The 17,378-nt window shown below is 40.9% G+C and overlaps 1 protein-coding gene across 1 annotated transcript in view; it reads right to left on the minus strand.

Annotated features, from left to right (window-relative positions):
• crebrf (CREB3 regulatory factor) overlaps positions 1-13,925 on the minus strand; it is a 43,766-nt gene extending 29,841 nt beyond the window's left edge. The window contains exon 1 of the mRNA XM_062970428.1: positions 13,749-13,925. The gene's annotated coding sequence lies outside the window, so the exon portion shown is untranslated. The remainder of the gene's footprint in view (positions 1-13,748) is intronic.
• Positions 13,926-17,378: the final 3,453 nt, after the last annotated feature.

A 17,378-nucleotide genomic window follows, 5' to 3' on the forward strand; every position in this document is an offset into this window, starting at 1 on the left:
GAAAGTATGTAAATTACCAGGCAGATATTCTCTTACATTGTCCAGAAGAAACATGCATAATTTAATCCCTTAAAAGAGGCATTAAAAGTGAAGTATGTGTGTTTTTTTTTAATTTTTAAAAACCCACCTTTCCTAGGCAAACTAAACATCTCATTTTTTTTGCCGATAACTTGATTTCTCCCTAACATTGTCTGTACCTTTTTGAGATGTTTTTACTTCTTATCAGCCTGAGTGTGGCTGGACCACAGATTTGTTTGATGTCAAGTCTGACAAACCTTGATGAACCTTTGATATATTTATACAAATTTATTCATGAATAATTCTACTAACAATTTTTTTCATACAATCTATGCATATGTCAAATCACACAAACCTCTTTCACCTAAAACAGGTTGATAGATGGGAGTGCACTATTTCTGGAAGAAGTAATTGTATGCCTGGGGAAGGCACTTCCAGAGACCAAATTTTGTCATGTAGGTAGGTGAGAACTGGAAAGGTTGAAAACTCATCTGCACAATTATGAAAAATTCAGATGGTTTGTTCTCCTTTGCATCTGTCCATTTTAACTGACCACAGTACAAATCCACATTTTCTTGCAAATTCATCTCCGTTTAAACAATATAGATTCCACCTTAAACAACATGTTACCTCCCTTTGCTTTGAATGCTCAATCCGCTTCAATAGACTCAACAGGTGAACAAGAGCAGCAGCACCTTAATCTGGCAACTCCTCAATTTCCCTATTCCCTTTCTATCTTGAAAAACTAGCAACAACCACAAATTGCACTAAGCTGATTTATTCTTGGAATATTTCTTTTTTCTTCTTTCTGAAGACACAGAGGATGATAAGATTGTGTTGCTCAAAACTACAGAAGTTTTAACGGACCAAGCAACTTCCAAACACTGTGGTCAATGTCTGTGAAAGATCTCTTTTCCTGCTTGCTGCCTGGTGTGCAGAACACTTTGGAGTCAAGGCAGACTTCAAATGCACAAAAGAATCATCTGCTCTATTAATAGCTTTGACAAACAACTTTGGCATTCAATTCCATGGTGCCAGATTATGAAAACTGCTTCACATTATGAACGTGTCTCCTTATTCAAGAATGTATGTCAAACAACTCAGTGGTCACACAGTTAGACCTAGCTTCCACACATTACATAAGCATGCTGGCCCAAAACATTGCCAGTTACCTTTAATAAGGTTATTTAGCTGCCTTGTGTCTTCTTTTGGAGTATAAATAAACATTAATAACAACAATAATGAAAACCAGATATCCCATTGTCTAATTCTACAGTTACCAGAACCAACAATGGATATGTAATTGTTATTTTCCCCATATCATTTCTAATGTTTGTTTTTGTATTTATTTAATTTATATTCTACCACCTAGTATGGGAACCAAGGTGTCATATAACATCTTAAAAAAAATAATACTGTTCATTTTAAAAAATTCTTAATACAATGCAAAGTTAAAATACAATTGAACTTTGATTTAAAACCCCAAGTTAAAATAGCACATAAACCCCATTTAAGTCATAACAAATTAAAATATTACACATCCACCCACTAAAACTATCTGCCACCACTACATACCTCCTTAACCCTTTGCCTGCTGTTGGAAAACCCAAAGGCAGAAGGCCAGTTCCTAGGGAAGGGACCTCCACAAGTTGGAAGTGGTGCCTGAGATGGTTGTAGGAGATCTTAAACAAGGTCAGATAGGGAGATATGGTTTTTCAAACAGCTTGGACCCAGCACATTGAATTTTGCACAGAAATGGCTCAGCAGCCAGTGGAATTATTTCAGCAGGTATATGTTCCCTGCAACCAGGCTTCACCATTTTGGACCAAATGAAGTTTCCAGTTTGCAAAAACAATTCCACATAGAGCACATTACAGTAATCCAAGTATCACTGTAGCAAGATTTGACATTTCAAGGAATGGGTGCAACTCACACATGTTTAATCTGTGCAAACAGATCCTTGGCCACCTCTGAAATCTGGGCCACCAGGTTCAGATCTGATTCCAGGAGCATGCCCAAGTTACGAACTTGTATGGAGTTATGCTCAACCTGCACGTAATACAAGATGCATTTCTATTCCATGATCTGCCTTTCGGTCAACTGTGAGCACCTCTCTTTTGTCTGCATAAAGTTTCAATTTGCTTGCTCTCATCCAACAGTAGATATTTAGTAACAGAGGATATTTCTTTGGAACAGGATGGACAGAAGACCTCATAAAACAGGGGAAGAATTGGCAAATGTTCCACTTCATCGCCCCTTTAAGCATGGAGCCCACTGGCTCCCATTACACGACACACTACTACTTCCAGCAGGGCTCCGTGCTTAAAAGGGTGACGAAGTGGAGGCTTCCCATATTGCCTTGGATCAATGGGGGAAGCCAGACAATCAACACTTCCTCCCATGGGATCATCCTGCTGGTTCCCCATGCCCCCTGACAACAGTCACCGGATTCACCACAATGCGTAGCGATTCCAGCGGCCAGTGTAAATAGGTCCAGAATTGAGTGTCTTCAGCATATTAGGGATATGTAACATCAAAACTCCACACAACCTTTCCCAGTGATTTCATGTAAATCTTAAATAGCATAAGGGATAAAACTGAGTCCCAAGCCAATGATGATGGAATCAAGCAGGAATCCTCCAGCACCACCTTCTGAATCAAGCTCTCCAAGGACTAGTACCGTTGCAGAACAGTGCTTTCAATCCCATCTCAGATAGGTGGCTCAGAGGATCCCATGGCTGATAGTATCGAAAGCCACTGAAAGGTCTGTAAGATCAATAGGATCTCTCACTATTCACTTCCCTAAATAATCCATTCGCCAATGTGACCAAACCTGTCTCTGCCACCTAACCAGACCTGAAGTGAGACTGAGATGGGAGAACACTATAACCTTACCCAACAAAGGAATATTGGGAGACTGGCCAGTAGTTATCCAGTGTACTTTGGTTCTCTACTTTCATTACAAAATTACTGTAAAGTTTTTGAACTGTGGGTCTCAATCCCAAATGGAGCCCCCTTAGCTCAATGTTGGGGTCATGAAAAAATTTCAAATAGTAAAAAGTTTCTGAATGCCACCTAGAAATTTACACAAACCTGCTAGCACCAACCTGCAGTATTTACAGTGGATTCTGCAGAAAATGCTTCAGTTTTACTCCACAAAAAGAGAAATCAGCCTGTTTAGCAAGCCGTGTTGATTTATTTTAATAAATGTTTGATTTTTATGTGATCCCAGGTACATATGTATACAAAATAGGTATGTTATATACCCATATACATAAAATTTTCTCAGGTGGAAAGGAGTAATGAGCGGAAAAAGTTTAAGAAGCCCTGTTGTAAAGAAAGTCTTCATGTCCATCAGCCCCAGCCAAGACGCCCAATAGTCAGCAATAGTGAGAATTGTCTAAAATATCTGAAGTATAACATGGAATCATAAAGGTATAAGGGACCCCACAGGCCATGCCGTCCAACTTGATGAACAATGTAGGAAATTCAGCCACAGAATCCTCAGCATGTAGTTGCTCCAACTTGTCTATAACTTTCTTAAAATGAGATACCCAGAACTGAACACAAACGTTAGATGAGGCTTGACAACTGCAGAATATTGGGAATACTGCTTCCCTTATCTTGGAAACTAAGATTCTATTAATGCAGGCAAAATATTTTGCCTTCTTTGCTGCAGCATCACACTTCTGACTCATGTTTAACTTATGATCCAAAATAATCCCAAGATCCTGCCCTGCTACTATGCTACGTACCCCTGGTTTTTGTGGCTAAAATGTAGAATTTTGGATTTATGCCTATTGATTGATTTGTGCCTGTTGGATGAAAGTTGTGTTAAGAGCATCAGCTGCAGTTCCACCCTCCCATTTTCTCTAGATTAGTAATCATCAAAGATGAGGTCCATAGACAGGTGCTGATCCATGATGCCTTTGCTTCTGATCTCTAGAGTTTCCAATTAAGTAGCAGTTGCAGCCAATGGGCAGAAATATGGTACTGGGGAAAAAAATTGCCATCCCCCCAAATTCCATACATAAGAAGCAGTATCTCATGGTCTGTTGACTACTAATAAAGGCTGTTATTGTTGAAGCAGTGCTTTAGATGGCTCTTTTATTTCAGTTCTTATGCCTTTATCATTTCTCATCAGTCTCCTATTTCAAGATCTTAAACACTTCCTCAAAATTGCCTCAAAACCTCCCACCTCAATTTTTTTGAAGAGTTTCCTAATATTCTTTTTCATAGATACAAAAAAAGTTTTCTCTAAGCAAGGTTCAGGGGACTACACTTACAGTTTACATAAAACAATGCACTCCTCAATTCACATGAATATTCCTATGTTCATTTCAGCCATGTATAGCTGTACCAGTGTCTGGTACTCTGGATTTAAGAATATTCTGGTGTGGGTACAAATCAGGAATGAACACAAATAGAGATTGCAATTCTCACAACAGATGACCATGGATTTCTAGAGTAGTATGTCATCACCCCTTTTACGATCTTATTGTGAAGTTAAAAATGTTTGATGCCTTAAGGCAGGGGTCCCCAAACTAAGGCCCGGGGGCCGGATGCGGCCCATCGAAGCCATTAATCCGGCCCCCACGGCACAAGGGCAGAAGGGGGTTGGGCTAAATGACCCAAGGGGTCTCTTCTTCTCTTACAACCCTTAATATTAATATTGAGGCTGGGAGGCCATCTGTCAGGGGTTCTTTGCTTGTGCTTTTGGTGCACAGAGGCAGAAGGGGGTTGGACTCAATGGCCCAAGGGTCTATTGTTGTTGTTGTTGTTGTTATTATTAACATTGAGGCTGGGAGGCCATCTGTCAGGGGTGCTTTGCTTGTTCTTTCAGTGCACAAAGGCAGAAGGGGGTTGGACTCAATGGCCCAAGGGTCTATTATTATTATTATTATTATTATTATTATTATTATTATTATTTTATTGTATGACAAAGCAAACAATGTAGATATGCTGGATTTCGTTTCACAAAATCACAAGTCAAACACTTCCCAAGGGTCTAGGACTGTGTGATATATTTTCGGATGATGCGCGCAGATCCCAGTAGGGTGGCCTTTTGCAGTTATTATTATTATTATTGGCATTGAGGCTGGGAGGCCATCCGTCAGGGGTGCTTTGCTTGTTCTTTCAGTGCATAAAGGCAGAAGGGGATTGGACTCAATGCCCCAGGGGTCTATTATTATTATTATTATTATTATTATTATTAACTTTGAGGCTGGGAGGCCATCTGTCAGGGGTGCTTTGCTTGTTCCTTTTGTGCACTAAGGCAGAAGGGGATTAGACTCAATGGCTCAAGGGATCTCTTCCAATCCTCATTTATTTATTTATTTATTTATTATTGCTCGGTGGCCAACTATAGTCCGGCCCTCCAACAGTCCAAAGGATCGTGAACTGGCCCCCTGTTTAAAAAGTTTGAGGACCCCTGCCTTAAGGAGAGTGTGATGATATAAACACTTTCAAGCTCTTTCAAAGATATTGATATTTATTAGCCTTCCCTTTTAAGGCGAGACAAAATTTATTAAGACTATTTTCAGTATAGAACAATAACTTCCCTAGCAACACAGAGAGCATGTGTTTACTGCCACAAAAATTGCTGTATAGCATTCCGAGCAGCAGAAACACTGTAGAAGTAAAACTACTGAAACACATTTAACACATTCATCTTTTAATGTGTGCCTGCTCTGACAGGAAACTTGGGCATTTCTGTTTTTTCAAAATTCTTGAAAACTTAACAAAAATGAAAGTGAAACAACTAAACTACTGTGTAAGTGCAACAAAACTTAGAAATAAGGCTGGAGAGAATCTGGATAAACCTAAGCAAGATATACTCTTGAAAGACGTAAACATTCGTAATCAAGTTGATTTCAGTTTGTTCTTTAGTTTTGCTATTTTTCAAAACTTGCATTTTAACTGCTTTCATCTGCTGTTGTTGGATTAGTCATGATGTAAAAGAAACATTAGTCTGGAAAATTGGGTGCCCCATTCCTGATACTATACAAAGCAAGAAATAAAATGAGAGGGTTTGACTGTGTGTGACAAGTGATGAGAAGCCAAACATTCCTTGCTTGTCTGCCTATTGCTCACTCATTTCCCCATCTAAACCCAAGCTGATGAGCACACACACCCCTGGGATCTGAAGATGTTGCTGTTCAATGCCTCATAAAAGCCATCACTTGATTATGGATGATCACTTTAGTGAGGTGGTTGAACTAACAATGAGAAATGGAGATCTCTTAACATAAAAAAGAAGAACCAATATAATAAGAGACTTCAACTGTTCTCACACCTACAATCAAATTCTAGCAAGAATGTAAAATCCAACAAATCTTTACTTGCCTTTTTGACAACTTTTTGACAACTACACTTTCCAGAAGGTAGAAAGGAAAAGGGAATTAACGATCTTTGATCCAAATCCCATTAACTGGGAAGAACCAGTCAGCAGTATGAAAGTAGTGAGAACCTTGGGAAGAAGTCCCTGTATCCTTGTGGGTTTCATTATACTGAAGAAAGCTGGGCATAGTTGCGCGCGCACACACACACACACACACACACACACACAGGAAAGTTGGCTATGTTGGGAGGAAAAACAAAGAAGTGATGAGTCTATTGTGTAGAACTTAAATTTCATTATTGTTGTCCTTGTTTTTGTTCTGATTTGTGAAGTTACCTGTGAATATTTGGATTGGAGAATAACAAGCATTTTGAAATACAGTAGAGTCTCACTTATCCAACATTCTGGATTATCCAACGCATTTTTGTAGTCAATGTTTTCAATACATCATGATATTTTGGTGCTAAATTCGTAAATACAGTCATTACTGCATAGCATTACTGCATTTTGTCAAATTTGTTGTATAACATGATGTTTAGGTGCTTAATTTGTAAAATCATAACCTAATTTGATGTTTAATAGGCTTCTCCTTAATCTTTTCTTATTATCCAACATATTTGCTTATCCAATGTTCTGCCAGCCCATGTATGTTGGATAAGTGAGACTCTACTGTAGATTATGCTCTTTTATTACACAGTTGTTCTATCACTGATGCAACACAGCATTATACAGGCATAATTCAACATAGTTACATCTTCTTCTGCTAATCTAAGGACCAATCTAATATTGCCACTAGCACTTTAATGGCCGAATTGGGCTGGATGATCTATTATTCATTTTATGGCAATTTGTACTGTGTTTTATTGATTTTTAAATTGGACTTTTTGTAATATGTCATTTTTATCTTAACTATGGATATCATTGTTTAATATGTGATGTAATTTTACCTCTTATTTTTATGTGTTATGGTAGTGTATGTATTTCTGTAAGCTGCCCTGGGTCCTTCTTGAAGATGGTAGCAGGGCATAAATAAAGTTGTTATTATTATTATTATTATTACTATTACTATTATTAATTTAAATACCATTCAAAAACTATCAGCTGAAGTAAACCTAACTCTTGAAATAGGATAGTTGGGAATGTTTTCTGAAACTGTCATGAAATCTGAACTAATCTGCCTTTCTACTAAATCTGCAACATCTTTCTAATGTCTATAGAGATAATCTTCTCCGCACTATAGTGAAACAGCGGAATGAATGTTTTTCCATATTTTTAGGAGAAAACAGTGGAAGTAAGTCCTGTAGGAATGTTATAGCATAAGCATTCAGTTTAGTACAGAAGTGCTATTCTGTGGCAGGTTTCACTTCATTTTTAAAAACTTTTAAAGGTATTGTATCCCCAAACAACTCTTTTAGTCCAATAAGAGCCTTTTCCCACCCAATGTCATAGAATCTCATCATGTTAAGAGGATTTTCAAACTCCAATGGCTCTAATCTCTTTCCCAATATAGCTATGATAAGTGCACTCAAATTTGGATATGTGGGAAAACTCTTGTCTATAGAGTATTGGTGGATATATATAGCTGCACCGACACCAATGAAATGATTAGCTATAGTGTAAAGCAGACTCTAGTTTTCCCAGCTTATAGCCATCATCAAAGCTTTAGTAAAAAAGGAAGGTTTTAAATTGAGAAACAATGAAGGAGGAGCAGTTTTCAGATGTTCAGGAAGGCAATTCCAAAGTTATGGATCAGCAAGCGAAAAAGGAAGCAAAGAAATCCTTTTTTGGGGACTGAGGAAATACAGAAATTCTAGAATACTGATTCTTCATAGACTGGTAATAGGCCGAAAGACAGGGGAGTTATGGTAGGTGATGTAGCACTCGTATTGAAGGTTGTGTTAAATAAATGAAGTAACATTATCAAACAACAAGTCAAGAAAATAATCCCAGCAGAATGTTAAATGGAAACCAGAGGGCTAGGATGAGATAATGGAAGACCAGTCAAAAGAAGGCAAGAACCAATATGAGAAATTACTAATGCATGATGTAAAGACTTCACAGAGAAAGCAGATGCAAAAGGAATGCTTTTGAAAATACAGTTTTATAAAAAGTGCAAGACTCTGCTGCAACTTCAATGAGAGGAACCAAAAAAAGTAAAAATAAAACCATGCCAATCCCTTCCAAGATAAAATGAGAACATTATTAACAATAATGGAGAATGCATGCGGTATTACAAGTTTTGAGGGGGAAATTAGTCGTTCTGTCATAATCATATTTACCTTCATGTGACTGCAAAGCATCCATGCTAAAATAGGTGAAAGACATGCTACAGTACAATATCTAATATCAGAAGAAATTCCTTGAACAGAGAAACACATCTTAGTTCCATCATTATAAATATTATACTTAAAACCATTTGAACAAATAAGAACTATAAGAGGGGAGATACAGGAAAATCTTTGCTCAATGTTTCTAAACAAATTAGATTAATTCTTCAGTGAATCCATATCTTGGAAATCCAAGTCTTTCACTATCCGAAAACTACAGTCCCAGACAACAGCACAATGTAGTTTTCAACTATATTACCTCAAATATGCAGTTGTCCCTTTCCCAAATCATGAATAGTGTGGTTTGTTATGACTAGTCAAAAATGAAAGCCAAAAGAGATGGATCTTTATAGCTATAATAATTTGATACCGCAATTTCTATGGAAAAGTCCCTTCTTCTTATAATGCCCATAGTACAAGAGAATCCAGATTAATTGCAAATTTATCTGTTTAGGAGACTGCACTCCTCTGGCTCTATGTAAGCCTCTAACTTTCCTCTATTTCAGTTCTTTGGGTTCTGTACTGGGAGAAAGGAAGGATACAAATTACATAAATTGTGCTGAAATATATATTGCAGGCCAGTACAGCTTCTTACTTATAACACATGTATAGTCCTAACAAACAAAAATGTGGGACTAGAGAGGAGCTATCAGGTCAATGCATGACTGGTGAGTTATGTATGCACTAGCAGATTGCAAGTTTTTTAGCCTAATTATTGGAAAAATAATCCTAAATTTGTTTGATGCCCAAACTGTTTCTAACCAATGATCACATGACTATCCCAATTAAAAGGCTTCAGATGTCAAGCTAAAACTGTTATTGATCATATTGCTTGTGTGAGGGGACTACAATAGAGATGATTAATAACCCTAGTTGCACAGCAAGAAAATGAGAACAAAAAAGAACAAATGGCGTTCTATGTGACTTGACAAAATGTCAGTTGCAAATATAAAAAAATAAAATTAGGCAGACAGAAAAAAGATAACAGAGTACCAGCAGTCCCTGGGTAGGGGACAAGATAGGTTCTGTAGGTTTGTTCTTATATTGAATTTGTATGCAAGTAAGAAATGGTTCACTTTTTAAATGTAACTTCAGCCAAAAATGTATTTCTTTTAGTTTTGGATAGTATAGGGAAGGGTTAACATCTCTGTAACATTTGTTTTGCAGTCTGTGCCCCTGTTCAGAGGATTTCACCTCACTTTCTGTCCCTGTGACAATTGGATTTTGAAGATTTTAGGTTGTAATGGAAACAATGATTGGTAATAAAGCTTTAGTGGAGATACCTTTTTCCCATGGTAGCTCTTCCTAGAGTGAATTTCCCTTCCTAGAGGTAAATTTCCTCTCGCTTCCTGTTGTCTCATTCGAATTTATAACTAGGACTCAGAGGTAAGACAGATGTTTAACTCAAGAACTATCTATAATGGCTTCAAATTGTCCAACCTATGGGCATATATATTTTATTTCCTCTATTACATAACATGTTATTGCTGTATTTTCACCACTTATTTATTTATACTAATTTTCAAATATCACTCTTAATAATTTCCCCTCTGTTCCTACAAAAAGAAAATTACTAGTTCCCACTCTTTCATAAAACTACTCACTGACCTTTCTCTTTAAAATAGTTAACCCATCAATTTCAGTAAAATCATAGAATTTCTTTAACCAATCATCTTGTGTCGGAATTATCATGTCCTTCTATTTCTGTGCATATAACAATTTGGCAGTAAAAATCATGTCTCAATAAAAAGCTCTGGTTTTAGCTGAATTTTTATTTTCTGAACCAGATTATGAATCTGACTCTATTTTTTTAAAACTTTCACCACATATGATAAAACATCACTATTTGCTGCTTATGCTTCCAACAAACATAGCAGTCCCTTTTTACATTTTAAATAGCTGTCTGGAGTCATATACTGATGATACATCATGTGATAAAAATTTAAGATCAAAACACAATGTACCATATTTCACTGCGTAATAGTCACCATCACATATAAATCACACCCCCATTTTTGGGGTGCCAAAATTGGTAAAAATGTCCTCCTCACATAATAGTCACACATCCCTTCCTGTGTGTCTGCCTCTTGGAGCTATAGAAATTCCCAGCCAAGGGGGGGTGAAGGCACAAGAGCTACGGAGGAGGCCTCATAATATTGTTAGCAGGTAAACAGCTTTCCAGATACAGAACTTCCCTCTGCTGGTCACCAAGGGAAGTCCTGTGGCTGCAATTTTTCCACCACATAGTCGCACCCCCCTTCATATGGGCAAAAGTGTGACTATTATGCAGTGAAATACAGTAAATTTCAACCCCTTTGACTACATTTTCTCCCACTACTCCATTGATATGTTGCGGCCAACATAATGAATCCACCTTATCAAACAATCTTTCACTTGCTCCTATGACCACAAGAAGGTTTCAACCATTTATTTTTGATTTAGAAATTATAGTTCCACGTGCAATAATGATCTGTAAACTGATAACACAGGAGTACAATCTACAATCGGCTATAATTAAAATTAACATTATAGAGCAAGAAAAATGACACTCCTTATTAGAAACTTGGAAGTTTTCTAAAATATATTAATGAATGAGAGAACTTCACTTCCTCTGGAAAGGACTGCCACAATTTGGTTGTGAATCAATCCTTCTCATAAATCCCTTCAAACAGTAATACTAAGAATAACATAAAGCTCCATCACTTCAGCAAGCTGCCTGCACTTCCAACTTTTTCTTTGTGCAGAAGCACTACTCTCAAGTGGATGTGAATACTGTCATACTATTGCAAAGATCCCCACAAACCCAAATAGTGAGATATGCAAGGACGACAAATTCAGGCCAAACAGAGAAGACAGTGAATAAAAATACAACTGGCAAGAAATGAAAATAGGAGTATCATGATTACAAGAAATTAAAATGGATAGTTTATGTAACTAATGTGAATACTACGAACTTTCACTTGAAAAAGAATCAATCTTGAGTGAATAGCATAAGATAGGAGACAGATCTTGTATTTGGACTGTGATAGCCACTTTTGAGTCTTACGTAGTACTGGGAGAAAAGCAGGGTACTCATTTTAAATCATTTCATTTATATTATGCATTTTGGTATTGTTGATTTTTATGGAGCTTATGTGTTTGTTTAGATAATTATGCTTAGCAAATTATTACTTTTATGTTATTGTTTAGCAATTTATGAGCTTATAATGTTTACCTTGCCCTGATTTGATTTATGTGTTGTTTATCACCAAGGTTTTGAATGTTTGCCTTTTTGCCTGGAAGCTGCCCTGAGTCCCCCTGGGAAGATAGGGCAGCCTATAAAAAAGTTGTTATTATTACTCATATTAGTAATAGCAACAGCAGCAATAACATTAATAGAGTGGGAGGGAATAATGAAGGTGCTCAGCTTAAGCTGCATGCCCCCCGTTTCTTGTCTGCCTTTCCAAACTTGGACATAACAACCGAGTTGCTATGATTGAAGCCATAGAGAAAAGCAGCGCTGGATTGTAGTTTTCTCCACTCCTAAACTTAAAGGCGTTAGGTTTTCCCGGGGACGAAAAGTAGTAGGAGTTTGGTGGCTCCTACTGTGCTACCAAGCCCCTAAGCGCCACTATTGACTATTTCAAAGAATCATCCCATCCCACAGACCACCGTTAACCCCCCTCGACTAAACTGACCCACTAACACATCTCCCATCCAACATGGCCGACACACCAAAAGCGCTGAAAGGCAACCGAACCAGTTGAACCGAAACCCCACCCCCTCCCTAATCTCATTGGCCCATCCCGAACAAGCCTTCCCACGATTGGGCCTCCAGGCTGCCACTCTGCCCGCTCAGCGGCCCCTCTCAAGCTAGATTGAGGCGCCATGTAAACAAATCACTTTCTGGCGGCGAAGAAGTGATCGGGAGAGCGGCGGCCCACGCCCACCGCCCGAGCCCAAGGCGAGAACGGCGGAAGGGACGGTGGCGGTTTCAACACACGAATTTACTTCTCCTTTGTAAAATCAATTGAGGGGCGAGGGAGGAGAGAAAGCGGTGGCCAGCTGCCCCTGTGGGCGGGAAGGCGAGGAAGGAAAGCAGGAACGCGGGGTCGGAAAGACCAGCAATGAGGAAAGGCAGGGCTTGGGGGCAGAAACCTGCCTTGGGCCCCACTCGCTTTCGCACCGCAGGAATCGCAAGGCTGAAGAGACCCCTTTCTCCCCGCCCTGCCTGGGAACCACACAGCCTCTTCCCAGTTGCCCTCCAAAACCCGCCCTCATTCCCCCGGGCTGGGCTGGGTCAAGGCCTCGAGGAGCCTCATCCAGAGCCTTCATTGGTCGTGGAAGGGTTGGGGGAGACCCCAAGGGCCATCCAGCCCAACCCCATTCTGCCAGGCAGGAGGCGAGCAAAGCAGTGAAATGAAATCTGGGCATGAACAAGGCTCTTCGGAAGTTCTTTCCAGCGGCTGAACAGCCATTTCTCACCCAGAGGAGCGCCCGGCAAGACTCTCCTCCGTAAAGAAGAGACAGAAAATAAAGATCTGGCCGCAGAAGTCCCACAACATCCCTGGTTTCCATCCCTCGGAAAACAAAACTCGCCTCGCCTGCAACAAGCGGAGCGGGGACCTGCTTCTTCTTCCCCCTCGACCTTCCTCTGAGTTCCCGGGCCAAGCGAGCTCTTTTCAGGGGCTTCCCCGCCGCCTCCCAGGCAGTTAGGGCGGGCTCCTCTGCAGCCAAGAGGCAGGCGAGCTCCTGGGGCAGAGAGGCACGCCAGCACACGCCCCTTTCCTCCAAGATCCATGCAAAAGGAGATGCTTCCTCAGGTCTGCAGCCCTGCTCCCTCCCAGACTTCCCCAAGCAAACCAGGCGGCCGCCTCCACGCCCCCTTCGTCTCCGAGGGGTAGCAAGCGCCTCGGCCCCTCACGGCTCGACCCGTGGCCTCAGACTTTTCCCTGGAGCTCAGAGCTGCTGCCAGGAGAAGCCCAGTGCGGCCCCCGCCATCTTCTCCAGGCGCTGCCGGGACTTAGGCTCTCTCTCCCGAAGAGTCCCCCTCTCCACCCGGCCGCCCCCCTCCTGGCGCTTACCTGAGGCCCCTGCCCAGCGGGGGGTCGACGGGCGGGCGCCCTCAGTTTGGAGGCCCTCTCTCGCTGAGGCTGCAGCCCCGGCCCGGCCCCTCCATGCCGCTCTGGGGTTTGTTTTGTTTATGTCCCTTCCTGACGGGTTCCCGGAAATCGCGTGACTCGCCCCCATCACGTGGGCTTCAAAGGCGGGGTAGGGCCGGAGAGGGGGAGGGAGGGGGCGGGCCGCGAGGAGAACAGAGTGGCCAATCCCAAGGCGGGAAGGACGGCCAATCGGCGGCCGCGGGAGCTGGCTTTCCCTTCTCACGTGACCGCCGGCGGGGATGGGGAGGAGGAAGGAAATGTACCGTTCTCTGCCGGTTGGGAAGGAGGCGGCAGTGGGAATTCAACGCGGAGGGAGGGAGGGAAGTCAGGAAGGGAGTCACAGTTGAAAGAGACCCCAAGGGCCCGATCCAGCCCAACCACCTATTCAGGATGCTCAGCTAAAGTATAAAAACAAAAGGTGGAAGAGAACACAAGGACCATCCAGTCCAACTCCACTTCTGCCATGCAGGAATACAGGATCAAGGTACTCCCGACAGATGGCCATCAGTCTCTCATATACTTCACAACCTCTGAGGATGCCTGCCACAGATGTGGACGAAACGTCAGGAGAAAATACTTCTTGAACATGGCCATAACAACCCCATCAGTCTCTGCTTAAAAATCTCCAGGGAAGCGGACTCCATCACACTTCGAAGAAACATAGGCTTCTTTGAAACAGATCTTACTTTGGCTTGCTGTGAGTTTTCCGGGCTGTATGGCCGTGTTCCAGAAGCATTCTCTTCCGTCGTTTCGCCCACATTTATGGCAGGAATCCTCAGAGTAATAATAATAATAATTTTATTTTTATACCCCACCCCATTTCCCCAAGGGGACTTGGGGCGGCTTACATGGGGGCAAGCCCAGGCAACAGACAATATCAAAAACACAACAATAAAACAAGTCAAAACAAATGAGGTCACATACGATAAATATACTATGATAAAATCCTGGGTTGGCTTCAAAAAACTGGGCCAAAGAAAGTACAAGTAGTGTCAGTTACAATCAGGGAGAGGTAGAGGTTGTGCTTGTGAGGTCTGTTGGATGCTTACCATAGATGTGGGTGAAACATCAGGCAAGAATGCTTCTGGAACAAGGCCATACAGCCTGGAAAAATCACAACAACCCAGTGGTTCTGGCCATGAAAGCCTTTGACAACACAGGAAACTGGAGCGAGGTGGAAAGCGAAGGCAGCCCCCGCCTCCAAAGCCATAGGTACCCCATCAGGAGGAAGGCTGAACCCTCATACCTGGCCCTCACAAAGTTCGCTTTTCTGAATGGCCTTGCCATATGCAAGGTTGGGCATCCTTTGTCCGGGATTCCAACACAAAAATGGTTCTCAAAGTGTGCTCTGCGGAGCCCTTGGGACTCCACAAAACATCCTGTGGGGCTCTGCGCTTCCCTCTTCCTCCTCTTTCCTGCTCCTCCCTCAGACACCTCCCTAGCCCCCAAAAGTCTTTCCCTTCACCTTCCTCACCACCCACATCCTTCCCCCTTTGTTTTCCTTGCTTCCAAAACCCTATTTCCCTCCCACCCCTCAGGGAGTCCTTTGATTGTGCTTTTCCTACATGGCAGAAGGGGGTTGGACTGGATGACCTCTGGGGTCTTCCACTGAAATACCATTAAGTTTATGTTGGTTAAAATTGTTCTTCAAAAGTTTTCCCATGCCCGATATATATCCATTATATATGACATCTAAACATTCCTTGACGCTCCACGAGAAACTTCTGCTTTAAAAAGGGCTTTACGGCTGAAAAGGTTTAAGAACGCCTGCAACACAGGATGTAGCTACGCTATAGAATTACTGCAGTTTGACGACACTCTTAACTGCTGCCATGGGATGCTATGGGATCCTGGGATTTGGTGAGGCACCAGCAGAGACCTACAGCTTCTGGGACTTTGTGGCATGGAGCCCTGGTAGTTAAATCAACACCAAATTGGATTCAAAGATCCCCAAAATTGTGCACATGGGGGCCTGAAATACAGTAGAGTCTCACTTATCCAACATAAACGGGCTGGCAGAATGTTGGATAAGCGAATATGTTGGATAATAAAGAGGCATTAAGGAAAAGCCTGTTAAACATCAAATTAGGTTATGATTTTATAAATGAAGCACCAAAACATCATGTTAGACAACAAATTTGGCAGAAAAAGTAGTTCAATACGCAGTAATGCTATGTAGTAATTACTGTATTTATGAATTTAGCACCAAAATATCATGATATATTGAAAACATCGACTACAAAAATGTGTTGGATAATCCAGAACGTTGGATAAGTGAGTGTTGGATAAGTGAGACTCTACTGTAGTGACACTTTTCCTTTATGAGAGTTCGGTGTACACAAACTTTGTTTTGTGAAGAAATGAAAAAGATTGTGCATAAAATTACTTTCTGGCAAAGTGTATATGTAACATAAATGAATTTTATGTTCAGACAAATTTCATCTCCAAGATATCACATTATGTACATATATGCTCATAGGTATCCAAAAATCCAAGAAAACACACCTGGTTCCCAAGCATTTCATATAAGAAGTACTCAAACTCTGCTTAACCAGGCAGGCTTGTTTAGTTCGTTAGAGGTCACCACAGAGTGTACAGAATTTATTGATACATCACCCAAGTGCAGAAATGTTCACAGGCAAAAAGATGCTCCTGAGCACTCATCCTCCAGATGTTTTTTGTTTCACCAGAGATGCAAGGCCCCGTGATACTACCACTGAGCACAAGCCCCATACCACTCATCTGCTGGAAGGTTTAGATCAGTCATGAGCAACACTGCCATGTCCAGGAGCAATTTTTTTGTCCAACACCACAAAGTCTGCCATAAAGTAGGGGAGCTTACATTTCTGACTTAGAAAAAATAGGTATTTTGTTTATGAAGGAGAGCTATTACTTTCTTTAGGGGAACAATTTCTCATCTTGGAATGGTCCAGGAGAGACAGTCTGCTTTTGATCCAGAAAAACAGTGATCCGGTGGATTCTGATCCACAAAAACAGCTGTCAGGGCCACAAGAAGTTCCATGGCTCCACTCTGCCTGCCCTTAATTTAGCACTTGTTTTTCTTCAAGGGACTTTGCTATTCAGACTATTGAAAGCATTTCCACCTTGCTGGCTAGAATGCTTATACAGTGTTCCCTCACTACTTCGCGGTTCACTTTTCGTGGATTCGCTGTTTCACCGTTTTTCAATAAACTCTAAAAGACTATTATAAATCATAAAAAAATACAATTTACAGCCTAAGGAAGAGAGGAAGGAGAAGTCAAAGGGAGAGAAAAGGAGCCCAAGCGGCAATGGGAGGAGGAGGCGATTTATCAACACACAATTGGCTGATAAAGACTTAAAATAGTGTATAACTACTAAAATAATGTATAAATTATATATATATATATATATATATATATATATATATATATAGTCCCTACTTCGTGGATTTTCACTTATTGCGGGTGTTCCTGGAACCTAACCCCCGCGATAAGTGAGGGAACACTGCACATACGTATGTATATATGCATGTATATATGACTATAGCATATAATTTTCTGTTTCTCATTT

Source organism: Anolis carolinensis, chromosome 2 (assembly GCF_035594765.1).
Source record: "Anolis carolinensis isolate JA03-04 chromosome 2, rAnoCar3.1.pri, whole genome shotgun sequence".
NCBI lineage: Eukaryota > Metazoa > Chordata > Lepidosauria > Squamata > Dactyloidae > Anolis > Anolis carolinensis.